At 34.6% G+C, this 15,321-nt stretch overlaps 1 non-coding gene across 1 annotated transcript; it reads left to right on the top strand.

The window, feature by feature from the left end:
- Positions 1 to 2,514: 2,514 nt before the first annotated feature.
- Positions 2,515 to 2,620, top strand: LOC121231752 (small nucleolar RNA R71). The gene has a single exon (XR_005929807.1). It is a non-coding gene; the product is annotated as a small nucleolar RNA R71 (small nucleolar RNA).
- Positions 2,621 to 15,321: the final 12,701 nt, after the last annotated feature.

Raw genomic sequence — 15,321 nt, 5'->3', positions numbered from 1 at the left:
GTAGCGTCCAGCCCATGTTTATCACGAAATGAGGAATCGTCCCACGGCCTGAGGACACGCCTGTGTGTCTAGGCCATGTGGTCACATGGTCATATCGCACGACCGTGCACTATGTGGTTCGCTTCTCCAATGCCCGTGTATATATGGGCACGCCTGTGTTCTTTTGACAGTCTCGACCACAGGTGGTGGGCACAGGTGCGTCGCTCGCCCGTGTTACTTTTTTAGTTTCTACCATGGCTTCTAGAAATGGGCGTGTCTCCCGCCCGTGTTAATTTGGCAGGATTTCCCACTGCTATGTCGCACGACCGTGGCAATGTATCGAATCCCGTGTTGGGGAAAAATTTTGCTCTATTTTCACACGGTCGTATCACACAACTGTGTCGCCTCCATTGGTATGAGCACGGCCTAAGGCACGTCCGTATGCCTGACCGTATGGATTTGGAAAACTTGTGTTCAACGACTCAGTTAATGATCTAGATGTTAAAAACTAAAATTTAAGGAAATCAACATTGTTAGTGCTCGGGCTGCTTCCCGAGAAGCACTTATTTAGAGTTTAAGCTCGATTTACCTCTCTGTTGTGTGGTCATAGTGGTTCGAGGAGTGTACACTCCTCATTCCTGCTATCAATTTTATCAAAATAACGTTTTAGGTGACAACTGTTTATCTTAAACGTGCCGAATTTGAAATGAGTTACCTTCACTGTACCGTATAGAAAAATGTTAAGTACCGTAAAAGGGATTGCTCCATTAGGTTCAGAAGTGGGAATGCGAGGGACTGCTGCATCTAATAGTACTTCATCTCCAACCTTAAGTTGATTTGGTGAAACATTGAGTCCGTCATGGCGTGGTTTTGGTTTATCGTGTGTTCTCAGTTTCTGTGTACGCCATTCATCTAGTTCCTTTATCTGTAGCCTTCGTTCTTCATAGTTGAGTCCTTTGTTGTTACTTGAACATGGCTCATATATGCTCTTCGAACATATTTCCTGCAAAGAAGGCTACACCACATGATTAGTATTAGTAGAATTACGAGCTTGAAGAGTGATTGTTTCATCAGCCACACGAAGTGTGAGTTCACCTGTATCAACATCAATAATAGTTTTAGCAGTTTCTAAAAAGGGCCTTCCTAAAATTAAAGGCACGTCACTATCCTCTTCTATGTATAGAATAACAAAATCAATTGGGAATATAAATTTGTCAATTTTAACAAGTACATCTTCAATAATACCCCTAGGAAATCTGATTATTTTATCTGCCAATTGAATGCTCATCCTAGTTTGTTTGGGTTTCCCAAGACCTAGTTGTTTAAACATTTTATAGGGCATGACATTAATACTAGCCCCTAAATTAGCCAAAGCATTGTTAACATTTAAAATACCAATGAAACAAGGAATCGTAAAACTCCCTGGATCTTTCAACTTGTTAGGTAGTTATTTTGTAGAATGGCTGAGCAAACGGCGTTCAATTCTACATGTGATGCCTCATCCAACTTCCACTTGTTTCCTAAAAACTCCTTTAAAAATTTAACTGTGTTTGGCATCTGCGAAAGAGCTTCAATAAACGGTAAGTTAATGTGTAATTTTTTTAATAGTTTAAGGAATTTACCAAATTGTTCATCTGTGTGGTCTTTCCTTGTCACACTGGAGTATGGCACACGAGGTTTGTAGTCTCTACTTACCGGTTTTTGCTCATTGTGGTCCATCTCACCTTTACCTTTACTTACCACAATTCCTTGCCTTGGTTTTGGTTCAGGTTCAACTAACCCTTCTTCAGCTTGAGCGGTAATCGCATTAAATTGCTCCCTTGGGTTAGTTTCAGTATTACTCGGCAAATTACCTTGTGGTTGTTCAAAAATCAATTTAGCAAGCTGGCCTATTTGAGTTTCGAGCCCTTGGATCGATGCTTGTTGATTCTTAAGTTTTGTCTCGATATTCTGAAAATGAGTTTCTGACACCGAGATAAATTTCGTTAGCATCTCCTCAAGGTTCGGTTTCTTTTCCTACTGGTAAGGTGGTTGTTGAAAGCTTGAGGGATGTTTTGGCCTTTGATTTCCTTGACCACACCACGAGAAGTTGGGATGGTTCCTCCAACCTGCATTATAAGTATTATTGTATGGGTTATTTTAAGGTCTAGAATTATTGTTACCCATATATTGAACTTGTTCCTCCTCGGTGCTATGGTTGAAAGATTGATATTCTGTGTGTACTCCTCCATTTGAATCACACCTCATCACTGGATGTACTTGAGTAGAACCACATAAACCGTCAATCTTTTTATTTAAAAGTTCTACCAGGTTAGATAGCATAGTAACCGCGTCGAGGTTGAAAACACCACCTGCTTTTGTCAGCTTTGTTCTCATGACTTGCCACTGATAGTTATTCAGTGACATCTTTTTAATAAATTCATAAGCCTCTTCAGGTGTTTTTTTATTTAAAGTTCACCAGCGGCTGGGTCGATAAGTTGCCTTGTTGAGGGGTTCACACCGTTGTAAAAAGTCTGAACCTGCAGCCATCAAGGTAGCCCATGGTAAGGGCACCTTCATAATAAGTCATTGTATCTCTCCCATGCATCATAAAGAGTTTCTAGATCCATCTGCATAAAAGAAGAGATATCATTCTCAATTTAGCTATTTTAGCTGGCGGAAAATATTTAAATAAATTTTTTTCGGTCATTTGTTCCCAAGTAGTGATTGACCCTTATGGTAACGAGTTCAACCATTGTTTCGATTTGTTCCTCAATGAGAATGGGAAGAACCGAAGGCGTATGGCATTGTCAGAAACGCCGTTAATCTTAAAAGTGTCGTAAAACTCCAGAAAATTTGCCAAATGAGTGTTTGGACCCTCTTCCTGCAAACCACCAAACTGAACAAACTGTTGTATCATTTGAATTGTGTTAGGTTTCAGTTTAAAATTACTTGCCGCAATAGCAAGTCTAACTATACTCGATTTGACTCCTGTTAAAGTAGGTTTAGCATAATCATACATAGTACAAGGAGCAGGATTCTGATTTACTAAATCAGTAGCAATCACAAGAGGTAGCGGATTTTCCTGATTTTCAGCCATCTCCTCGGTTGTGGTGTGAATATCGTCCTCTCACTCTTCCTCTATGTTTCTTAGGTTTCGCATTATTTCTCTTCAGTTTCTACAAGCTGTGCTTTCGATCTCACTATCAAAAAGTGATGGTCCCGACGGGTTTCTTCTAGTCATAAACTATAAAACCTGTCAGAAGAAAAAAAAATTTAGTAAATCAAAACAAAATTAAAATAAAATTTAAATTGCAATAAAATAAATGGCTAAAGTAATGAAATTTAAGTGTTCCTAATATCTTAGTTCTCCAGAAACGGCGCCAAAAACTTGATGGAATGTCTCGTGATAAGTTTTATATTTATGATTGATCATACTTGAAACCTAACTATTATCACAATAAAGGCAAGCGCACCTATTGAACAATAGTATAGCTTATAGTAAGACCGGAATGTCAAACCCACAGGAACTAAAAGCACTAGTATTAACTTTCTTTTTATTATCTATCCTAAAAACAAAGAGGTTTGTTTTATCTAAACTAACTAACTAAACTAAGAATGCACAGGAAGTAAATTGGGGAAATATTTTTGGGAAAACTGATTGACTTAGACAATACCCAAGGAAAAATTCACCTAGACTTCACTTGTTATTTGACTCTGAATTAGACACTTTATTCACTTGACTTGATCCGTAGAAATCCCTAATTTATATTATTATCTCTAGAGACTAACAACGTCTAACCCTAGGTTGATTAATTGAAATCTCTTTCTAATTAAAACCCCATAGTGTTGCATGGATTCCCTTATTAGGTTTGACCCTAATCTGGTAGATTTATGTTGCCTTATGTCTAGGGGTGCAGTCAACTCCGCTTAATTATGCTAGATCTACTTTTAGACAATGACTTTTGCTCCTCTGAATAAGCACATCAATACTTGAATCAATATCTTGGAATATTAAAGTAAGAACTAAGAACACATAATTAAGAACAAATCAAGTATTTATCATATAATTTAGAAAATAATAACAAGATCCATCTTAAGTTTCATTTCCCTTAGGTATTTAGGGGATTTAGTTCATATGTGTAAAAGAAAACATCTCAAAAGAATAATGATAACAAAACATAAAGAAACCCAAAAATCCTGAAGAAAATTGAAGGGAGATCTTTAGTCTTGAAGGAGAATCTGGCTTCTGAGATGGATCAATTGGATTTCTTCGAGTAATTCCTTGCTTTCTACTCTGTGTGTCCTCTAGGTGCCCTTCTAGGGTGTTTATATAGGCTTTAGAATGCTTCTAAACCCTCAAAAGTGCCCTTTTCCGAATAAAATTAGACTTGGGCTGGATAGGGGCACGCCTGTGTGGGGTGGCTTAGGTTGTGTTAGAGTCTGCTAAATAGACACGGGTATGTGGTCTACCTGTTAGGGGAAGTCCAGGCCGTGTTGATTTCCTATGTTCACCCATTTTCTCCGTTTTTGGCCCGTTTCTCGCTCTTTTTACTCTCCTATGCTCACCTAAGTATAAAACATGAAATTAAGGAATTAGGAGCATCGAATTCCACAAATCTAATAATAATTCATCCAAAAATGTGCTAAGAATAGGATAAAAATATGTATAAATTACGACTTACCATGTTGGTTGGAAAAAAACCCCTGCAGTAATTTTTCTCCACGTCAAATAATGATATCACGATACTCACAACAGTTTACAAGTAAGGGGCCTTTTGTGGTGGATATTGTGATACCAAGGGTAGGTATCACGATACCACTGTAGAGGAATCTTTCTCTTCTTCATTTTTGTCCTGCCAGAGATTTTACGACTTTCATGCTTCAGTGTTGCGATACCCCCTTCTAGGTGATGTTTTCACTCACAATTGGGCCTTCGATGACTCCCTACGACATTCAATCAACCATTAAGTTCCCCAATGGCACAAATAACCATTTTGGACTGTAAAATGAGGAAAAGAGGCGATTTCACAAATCTAGTTGTAAAAACTGGAATTATGTAAAAAGTATGAAAATACATTAAAAACACTTAAAAATAAGCTCGTTAATTAAAAAATAATGCCTAAATTGACACATCAATTTGTGGCAGATCAATAAATAATTTTAATTGCTAATTGTTCATTTAAAGAGATGCATGCTTAATAGATTGTTGCTAGGTGACTAATCCGAGAAAGACCTTAGGCATTGTTTGTAGAGCCTTGAGCCTAAAGGACCAACCTTAAACATGATACTATCCCTAGTTCCCAAATTTGAGCTTTACATTGTCCCTTTTAATGAACTTTTATATTTGAAACCTTGAGCCAGAATTGAGTTTGAAACTCATCTATTCATAGCCCTTGAAGTTTATAATGCACTATTGAATGGACGTCAGGCCATGGACATCGAGGCTTAGGTAGGAACATTACAGAGGTTTCTCAAAAAAATGTACTTGAGTGATTAGTGAATAGGGGTCAATTTAGCTCGTAATTGATTCTTTCTAGAAATAGTGCTTAAAAAGAAAAGAAAATTTTGAAAGAAATCAAAGTGAGGATCAAAAGCATTGTGAGGGAAAAGAACAAAGTCTAAAAATGCTCAAAAACAAGAAAAAAATAGGAGCATAAAATAGTCTCGACATCATAGTGCACCAAAAATGAGCTAATATTGACCATTCTCTTCCACATTATTGAAGAAATAAGGAAGATGAGAGAAAGAAAAATAATGTGGTGAGATGTAATGATCACATTTGGGGGGAATTGGGAACAATGTCGTTTGCTATACTATTTATAATGCTTGAACCATTTTGAGATGAACTTCTTTTGAATCTGTACCAACCTTAACCTCAGAACGTTACAAGCTCAAAAGTCCTTTGGGACCCGAATAAGTCACTGATAATTTAATTTGTATATAGCTTGCATTTGTTAGAACGAGCATGAACAATTCTTTTTAAATATCTATGAGCGATCTATATAATTTATTTTGATCGATAGCATTCCTACATATGTTCATTTGTATTGCCTCTACCTTTATTGACACTTTAACTTCTTGAACTAATAATGTTCACATTAGGAGTTAGTAAATTAGCTAGATATCATTTTTAAATTACATGTGAAGTAATTTTTATACAAATTTGATGTTGTACGACTATATAACTTAATTACCTAATATAGTCTAAGAGTTGTCTTTTTGCATGATTTGTGTGTTCACTTGAGGACAAGCAAAGACTTAAGCGTGGGGGAGTTGATCTGCCACGAATTGACGTGGCAAATTAGGCTTTTTCGACGCACTTAAAGAGCTTTTTCTTAAGAAAAATAGAGTTTTGAGCGTAGTTTTTCATTATTTTCATTATTTTTGGATGATAAGTGAAAATGTTTCAATTTTGTCTCTTTTTTTTTTACTCAAATTAGCCGCTAGTGCCATTTGAAGGTAGGGACATGTCAGAGGTAAAAAACAAGTGAGATCGACATTGAGGGCAAGAGTATCACGATATCCAACCCTTGGGATCGCAATACCTCCTACAGTGTAGAAGACCAAGGACTACCATTAGCGGTATCGTGATATCCCCTTGGGTATCGCAATATCCCCTTGGGTATCATGATATACACCTCCCAAGGAAGACACCAAGTTTCAACACTATTTGAGATATCATGATATCACTTTCGTCGGGGGAAAAACTTGGACAAAAAAGGTGACCTTTGTCTACCCGACCCACCAACTACACAAGGCCCGTGTAGAGGCATTTTTGGCATCGAAAAGTCATCAGAATATACTTCAAAATAGCTAAAAATTAATGAGGAGAGATACACACATTATCTTAGTTTTACGTTTAGTTTCCTTTGCACTTTTTCTAGGGTTTTTATTTTTCTCTTCTTCTACTTTATATTAGAGTTTATTTTTTTTACATTTAACTCTTGTTCTTGTTGTTCTTTATGTTAGTTAAGTTGGTGAACACTATAGCTAAGATTTGTTTATATTTCCAATCCCTGTAGTTCTCTTTCAAGACTCTCTAAGCTTTAGTTTAATGTATTTTAGTTTATTTTACTTTAAATCCGTTAAAGCTTGTTTTACGTTTCTTGCTTTAGATTTCTCTGTTAAATGTTTTTGGTTTCATGCTATTTTAGTTTTCTTGCATAAAAATATCAATTTTTATTTTTTTCTGAAGCTTTACTTTCATGTTTGCATTGTTTTCCATTTCTATATTTATTTTCTTCATTTTGAGCATGTGTAGTTAAACCTTTAAGAAGGTTGGTTGATAGAGATGTGGATAAACTAAACTCTTTGGACAAAGGACTAAATCATAATAAATTTGACTAATTTGAATAGAACTAAGAACTAAGGTAGTGACGCCTCTAAATTAATATTAAGATAAAGTGAGACCGGAAGGTAATCTTGTCATGCACCCATTCATTATCTTGGGTTAACCGGTGAGGTTGAAAGATAAGCTGGACCTAATTCGTTTAAGTTGTTAAAATTGAGATCAAAAAATAAAATGGACCCACTTAGTAATTTAAGCGATTTATGTCCCGAGTCCGAAATTTGGTGAACCACACCGAAGTTAACCAATTCCCATTAGTTATTTATTGGATAGTCCCTTTAGTTTGCATTTCTTGTAATTTAGTCCTTCAGCTAGAATAATTAACGTTCTTGCAAAAATAATCTTTTATGGACGACCTACTATAAAATCATATTAATAGCCCTTTAAACTCTATTGTGTGTGCTAGTTTTTTTTTCTCAACTGCCTTTTCCTTTGGGTTCGGTCCTTGGAATACTTCAGTGTTTCATTGTAATATTATAAATATTACAACTGACCTTTGCGCTTGCATTAAAACTGAACTTTAAAAATTATTATATAAGTTCATTGTTTTAATATGCTTACACCTAACCAGTCAACAAGATAATAAGTAAAAGAAAGGATAGGGAAAATTTAGTAGCCCCTTTTGAATTATTCCCGGTAGATTCGACGGTAACCTCCTATTGGCTCTGTATCTTTCAAAAACTACTCTGGGTTATTAAGGTCCTCAAGATCCTCTCTACCTTCTTCTTCAAGTGAGTCAGGGATGAAGAAACCTGCTATGTGCTTCTACTTCGTCTAAAATTCATCCCATGACCTACCTTTAGGATTATAAATGTTGAAGCATAAAGAATTGGTAGAAAGGTATCGTAGGAAAATAAGGTCTACTCGATTCAAGACCAAAGGACCATTGGCCACTTGGGCATGGAGAATCAAGTTAGCCTTCCACTCTGGCAATGCTTCAACCAGATTCTTTGTAGTGGGATCTGCCGTAATTCGGTGTAGCAGATTAAACTAGTTTTCACATTAAGGATCTTGAATACAAGCATTTTCATTATGTTTTATTTAAGTTTTCATAGTTTTATTTACATTCAATAAATTATGCAAATCGAGTCTTTTATTGATCCTAGGGGCCGAATGAGGCCTAAGGGTGAGCTAATGCACTTTGTAAGTGTGTAAGAGACCATTAAAAGGTGCACTAAACAAATACTGGTTGCTATATCGCAACATGGATGACTCGATATTGCAACATAGGGAGCAGAACTGAGAAAGCTTAAGACTGCCTTCAATGTTGCGACATAGACTGAGGGTGTCGCGACATACCCCTGAAGATAGCTGCAGATGAGTATACTGATTGCTATGTCACAACACAGGTCCTGGTGTGTTGCGACATCGACTTTGTGACAGAAACAAAACAAGAAGCAGGGGTATTTTGGTTTGCAAAACCCAACTTTAAGCTCGGGTAGGTTAGCTAACCTAGGGTTAAGGAGAACAACCATCTGAAGGCTATAAATAGCCTCATTTGTCACCTGTTATAAACATCATTCCTTTAGACTAGATTCTTTCTATAAAATTTAGTTTAGTTTTCTTTCATTCTTAGGTTTTAAATTTATTTTATTTTTTCTTGTTGATTTCAAGAGATTTGAATTGTGGAAGCATTCAAACTTTATGGATTTTTGCTAAATTTCAATACAATCAGGCTCTTTCATTTACTTTATTTTTTCGATTTAATTAACATGCTTCTCTTTATATCGATTTCATATTGTCTATGAAAGCCATGAGGAACTAATCCCTTTGTGGGGGATTAGCAAGTGGAGGTATGATCTACTAATTGTTTTATAGGGTTGGTCAACGGATCAACTGTTTAGGAAAAGAAGAACGTGAAATGAACCTTGGGCTTGACAACCCCTAGAAGTCATCAAGGTGGAAATTAACCAAAAATTGGTATTGCCCATTCGTGAACACCTTCACCCCAAGCCAGTCTGGACTGTGTGGTCAAAAGATAAGTAGTTCTTTGCTAACTCATTATGTTAGTAGAAGATTGGATGATCTTGCTAGGGTAGCGACTATTTGATTGACGAGAAACCCAAAGCAACAATTGATGGGGATTATCGAAGCGAGCTAATCACACGTAATCAAGATTTGATTTACTCTACTCCTCTATCTCTTGAATTTTATTTACTTTATGTTATTTTATTATTCTAAAAACTTTAAAAAACTTTCTTTTTTGTTCTCGTACTATAATTTATTTAAAGTGCTAATTAGATCTTTTAGTGTTTAGGTTAGAATTGATCTAGCGTTCGCCTTCCTTGGGTATGATCCTCGGAGTACTCACCTACTTATTTGTAAAACTATATTAGAACTCAACCCGTATACTTGCGGATACCGCCTTATCATTCTATATTTTAGTGCAGTATTCACACTTTTGACGTTAGTACGTCCGGAGGCAGTCAAGTTGTTGGCGCTGTTGTCAGGGAGACAAACTAATTTTAGCACGTAAAAGAATAATTAGGAAATTTCTGAGTTATAGATGTGATTTTATTTATTATTACTAATATCTTCTGTAACAGTCCAATTTCAGTGAAATCGAAACAGTGGTTCCGGGGCCACAAATCCGAGTCGAAAATAAAATTTATTTTAATTTTATTATATGGTCAGTATTATGTTAGAAATGTCATGTGAAAATTTTGATAAGAAAATTTTACTAGTTATGTGTTTAATTACGGGAAGGGCTAAATCGAATAAAATGCAAAAGTTGAATTCTAATAGCTAGAAGGATTAAATAGTTATGGAATTCAAAACTTGAGGTCCTTATATGGTAATTACACCATTAAAGAAAAGTATTAGATATTTTTTGGTGACTCATCCATGGAAATTTAAAAAAAAGGGAAAGGACTAAATTGGAAATTAAATTAATTTAATTAATTAAAATATGATAAAAGAAATATCATCTTATTTTATGTCATCTTTATCCCCAAATACATGGAAACCATAGGAGAGAGAGAATAAACTTTCTTGGCTTAATTGGGTAAGTTTTCTTGTCTTGTTTTTAGTAATTTTGATATTTTTGAAACCAGGATAACTTAAATTATCTAGTTGAGGGATCAATTTGAAAAGTTATCAAAGTATGAAAATTATGTCATGGGTGAATATGCTGAAAACTTGAAATTTATGGTAGAAAATGAAAGGCTGTTGATAGATAAACAACTTTTACGAAGTGATTTTTTATGAAAACATGATTTAGGGACTAAAATGTAAAGTTGTGAAAATTGAAGAAAAATTCTGAATTTTATGGAATGTATGTGTTGTAAATTTTATAGTGAAATTTTTGTTAGGCTTGGAATAGGGATTAAATTGCATAAATTTCATTTTCTGGGCCTAGGGAAGAAATTAAAATTTATGTTAAAGTTGGGGCAAAATGGTAATTTTGCCTAGGATGTAAGTTGAGTCCACTTGAATGTGAAATGTGATAAATTGATGAATAAATTCATTTATATAGATCTGGATAACACAAATTCGAAGCTAGATCAAGGAAAAGAGAAAGTTTCAGATTAGTAGATTTATATACGCGAACAAGTGTCGGGGTAAGTTCACGTAACCTAATTGAGCTTGTAAATATGATAAATTGAATGTTGTGTTGTATGGAATGTGTTTTATATTTATGTGAGTTAATTTGAATGATATAGCATAAGAAATGATTACATGTTTGAGATTGTTTGAAAAGGGTTAAATTCGTTTGAATATTGGATTTTGATGGATAAACAAAATTTCCTTACTGAATGAGGTCTTGCATTGTTGCTGACGAGATTTAGCCTAGATTGGTAATCTTGATATAAACCTTATCGAGCATACGTTACAATTATGATTTAGCCTGGATTAGTAATCCTAATTGAGCTCTTCTGAGCATATATTACAAAAAGGATTTAGCCTGGACTAGTAATCTTGTTATATGTTATGAGGCTCAAGAGTGTGCTTTCTGATTAAGTGCCCTAATGGGTACTCCTGAATATGAATTGGAAGGTTATTAAATTGTACACATTGAGTGTACTGTTTGAATATCCATCGGAATTTCAATGATTCAATGGATAAAATACTTAACATGATATGAGAACTATGAGACGAAATGAATGATCTCTTGAAAGAATATAGTATGATGAACTCATATATGCTTACTTGATGCTTATGTGAACACTTATGTAACTAACTTGTTTGATTGAGTGTATGTGTATAGGTAAAATTTCCAAATTGATGAAAAAACATGCTATTGAATGATTAATGTTAATAAATGTAAATTGGTAAGTTTTAATTCCTGTTATACGAACTTACTAAGCATGTAATGCTTATTTAGTTTTATTTTCCTGTTTTATAGTGCTCGGAAGCTTGCGAAGGTTGGAGATCAGTTGAAGCATCATCACACTATCCACTAACTTATTTTGGGTATATATAGTAAAAATCATTTTGATATAATGGCATGTGTAGGATACTTGGCCATTACTGGCTTGAGATTGATGTTTGTAACCTAGCCATTGGAATGGCTAGTAATGGTTTATTTTGGTATTATAAAGTAGGTTATTATGATAAACACACATGTGATATGTTAAGTGTATGTGGTCAAATGATGTTAATGCCTGGGTTAAACTAAGGTAAGATTATAAACATATGTGTATGTTATGTTATACCATATTTAGATGTTAAAATTTGCTTGAGTTCATTGCTTGAAATGGTTGATATTTGGATGTAAGTTTTAGTGCAGGTCATTGGTATGATTTAAAATCAAATAAGTTTAGAAACAAAAGACGATTGAAGCACAACTAGAATCTGATACCTCAGACACAAAATTAAAGCACTTAGCCACAACTACAGATACTTACTTATGACAAAATTCGTAAAATAGACTTAATTAACTCAAGGCGTTACAACTCTACCCTCTAAAATAAATTTTGACCTCGAAATTTACCTGACTCAAATAGATACGGATATTTCTGACGAATCGAATCCTAATGCTCCCACCTAGCTTCCTCAGTACAATGATTTCTCCATAGAACCTTCACTAACGGATAGACATCCTCATCAGAATTTTCACATCTCGACCAGAATCTGAATTGGCTCCTCCTCAGAAGTCAAATCTGGTCTAACCTCGATCTCCTCAGCAAGGAAAATAGATGGGTCCAACTAATACCATCTCAACATGATGACATGAAACACATTATGGATATGATCTAACTCTGGAGGTAGCTTTAACTGATAAGCAACCGATCCCACACGTTTTAGAATCCGATACGGCCTAATGAACCTAGGGCTTAACTTGCCCTTATGACCAAATTGTAGAATCTTCTTCTACGGAGATACCTTAAGGAATACAAAATCACCCACGAGGTACTCAATATCTCTCATTTTAAAAATTGCATAAGACTACTGTCTGTCAAAAGCTGTCTTAAGATGATCTCGAATCAATTTAACTTTGTCTTCAGTCTCGGAAACCAACTCAGGACCCAAAACTTATCGTTCGCCCAACTCAGTCCAACACAGCAGGGAACGACACTTACGACCATACTGAGCCTCATAAGGTGCCATCTGAATGCTAGACTGAAAATTGTTATTAAAGGCGAACTCGGCTAATGGCAGAAAATCCTCCCAACTACCTCGAAAATCAATTACACAACTCCGGAGCATATCCTCCAGTATTTGAATCACCTTTTCAGACTGTCCTTCTGTCTAAAGATGGAACGTAGTTGTAAACTGAAAAATATATAGGATTTTTCCTATATAATTCATCACCTTTTTACTTAAATTTGTTGTTAAAACCAAGTAATTGCTTAATAAATTAATGAAATATATGAAAATATGAAATTGAGACATAGAAATTATTAAAATGTGATTTTATGCTTTATTATATAGTTTTCATGCAGAAAATGACTTCTTTTATATTAATTTGAGCATATTATTTTTCAAGCTATAAAGTTGGCCATGCATGATTAAATTAAATAATAAAATATAAAGTTATATTTAAAAATTTATTTTAATATGTTTAATTAATACATTGAGTTTTAATTAATTAAGTAAATTGATTGATTAAAGTGGTTAAATTACATTCTTTGGTCCTCTAAATTATCTATTATTTTTGGACAGGTCTGAGAGCTTAATTCTGATTACAAAACCATCCAAATGGAGGACCAGGTCAACCCAAAATTCGGTTGCACATGGATGTTCATAAATCAAATTTTGGTTTAATTACACAAGGTCCTTGAAGAGTTGAAGAAATCGAAGATTTACCTGGAGATTTGCAATTGACCGAGTCCTGATCCTGATAATGTTGTGGCACTTAAATCAAGCAAAAATCAGCCACATTTCCACAAATCATGGCCGGCCACCCTTGGATGAATTTTCAAAATATGGACACTTCTATTTTTAGCAAACTAGCTCTCTTGCCTGACTTATAAATAAGACCCCATGTCTCACTTTTCTAATCATCCCTCATCCTTCAATCATCCCTCACTCATTCATCCTTCTCTCCTCTCTCAACTCTTTTAGCCCTTACGCCTATCATCATCTTTTCATAAAGATTTTTAGTAAATTAGCCTCTTAAAGTGCCCTTGGTCTACCACCTTAGTGAGCCATTAGTAAAAGAGCGATGCGGAGGAACGAAGGAGCCCTCGTCAATCAGAGTCTTGGGTGACAGCCATTTTGATTTGGGTTTAATCTTTCTTTTCTTTAACTTAATTCAAGAATGTTTGCTATGTGTTTACTGTTCTTGTTTACAACAATGATAGCTTAATTTTATTTAAGCTAGGATGATTATTTTGATTGAATAATATTTATTTGATTCATGCTTATAATGTTTGTGCCTCAATTGATCATGTTTTCAATTAAAATCAAGTCTGTATTTCGTTCATACGTGATTGGAATTGTAATAGCCCAAAATTGGGTCTAGTTGGAACAAAGGTTTCAGGACCACAAAATCTGAGATATAAATAATTATTTTATGATTATTTTGAGGTCTATGATATGATTGTATGATTGTGTGAAAATTTCGTGAAGAAATTCTATGCATAAAGTGCTTAATTCGAAGTTAGTGACTAAATTGAAGAAGTTGCAAAACTTGCATTCTAGAAGTTTCTAGTATGAAATTGATTTGAAATATTAATTAGGAGGTCTTAAATAGCAATTTGACCAATTTCTAAGTTATGGACAAAAATTGGACATGAATGGAATTTTTAGAAAGTTTAGTAGTAAGGGTATTTTGGTCATTTAGGGGTAAAATGAATTAAAATACAAAATTAAAAGCCAATTTTGCTCATCTTCTTCACCATGGACTTGTATACCAAGGGATACTCCATGGCTAGGGTTTTCAAGCTTCCCAAGCTCAATTGTAAGTCCGTTCTAACCCCGTTTTTCAAGTTCTTTACGTTTTTGGAGTCCCAGTAACTTGATTTAGCTTATGCTAGCAATAATTCAATCTAGGGTTCGTATTTGGAAAAATACCCATAGGTAAAATTTGTGTATTCTGGTGTTTTATGATACAATATGAGGTTTTAAATTATGTTATACAACTTGTGCTAATCGATTTTAAGTGAAAACGAGCAAAAGGGCTTAATCGGTAAAAATACCTAATAGTCAAAAGTATATGTTAGAGTGAGAATTTGATGTTGCCATAGAAGGGAAAAGTGATCATCATGTCATAAAACATAAGAATAAGCGATGAAGTTTAATTCCCGAGCCTAGGGGCAAAAGTGTAAATATGCAAAAGTTTAGGGGCAAAATTGTAATTTTTCCAAAGTTTGAGTTAAGGACTGTTTTGAATATTACATTAATTAAATAAGTAAAATATTATGTTTTAGATCCCGAAAAATGAGATTTGAACCTAGAATGAGAGAAAAATCAAAAGTTGGGAAAGTTGGTAAAATCGCCGTTTTAATATCAAGGTAAGTTCATGTGTATAATAAGCATTAATTTATGCATGTTTCAATGTAAAATTGATATATTTACTATGATCTCTGAGATGTTGAAAGTATGTAAGTTGGTATGATAATAATACA

The sequence above is a fragment of the Gossypium hirsutum genome, chromosome A06, assembly GCF_007990345.1.
Source record: "Gossypium hirsutum isolate 1008001.06 chromosome A06, Gossypium_hirsutum_v2.1, whole genome shotgun sequence".
Lineage (NCBI taxonomy): Eukaryota > Viridiplantae > Streptophyta > Magnoliopsida > Malvales > Malvaceae > Gossypium > Gossypium hirsutum.
Note: the sequence above shows the minus strand (reverse complement) of the source record. Positions and strands in the feature narration are given on the sequence as shown.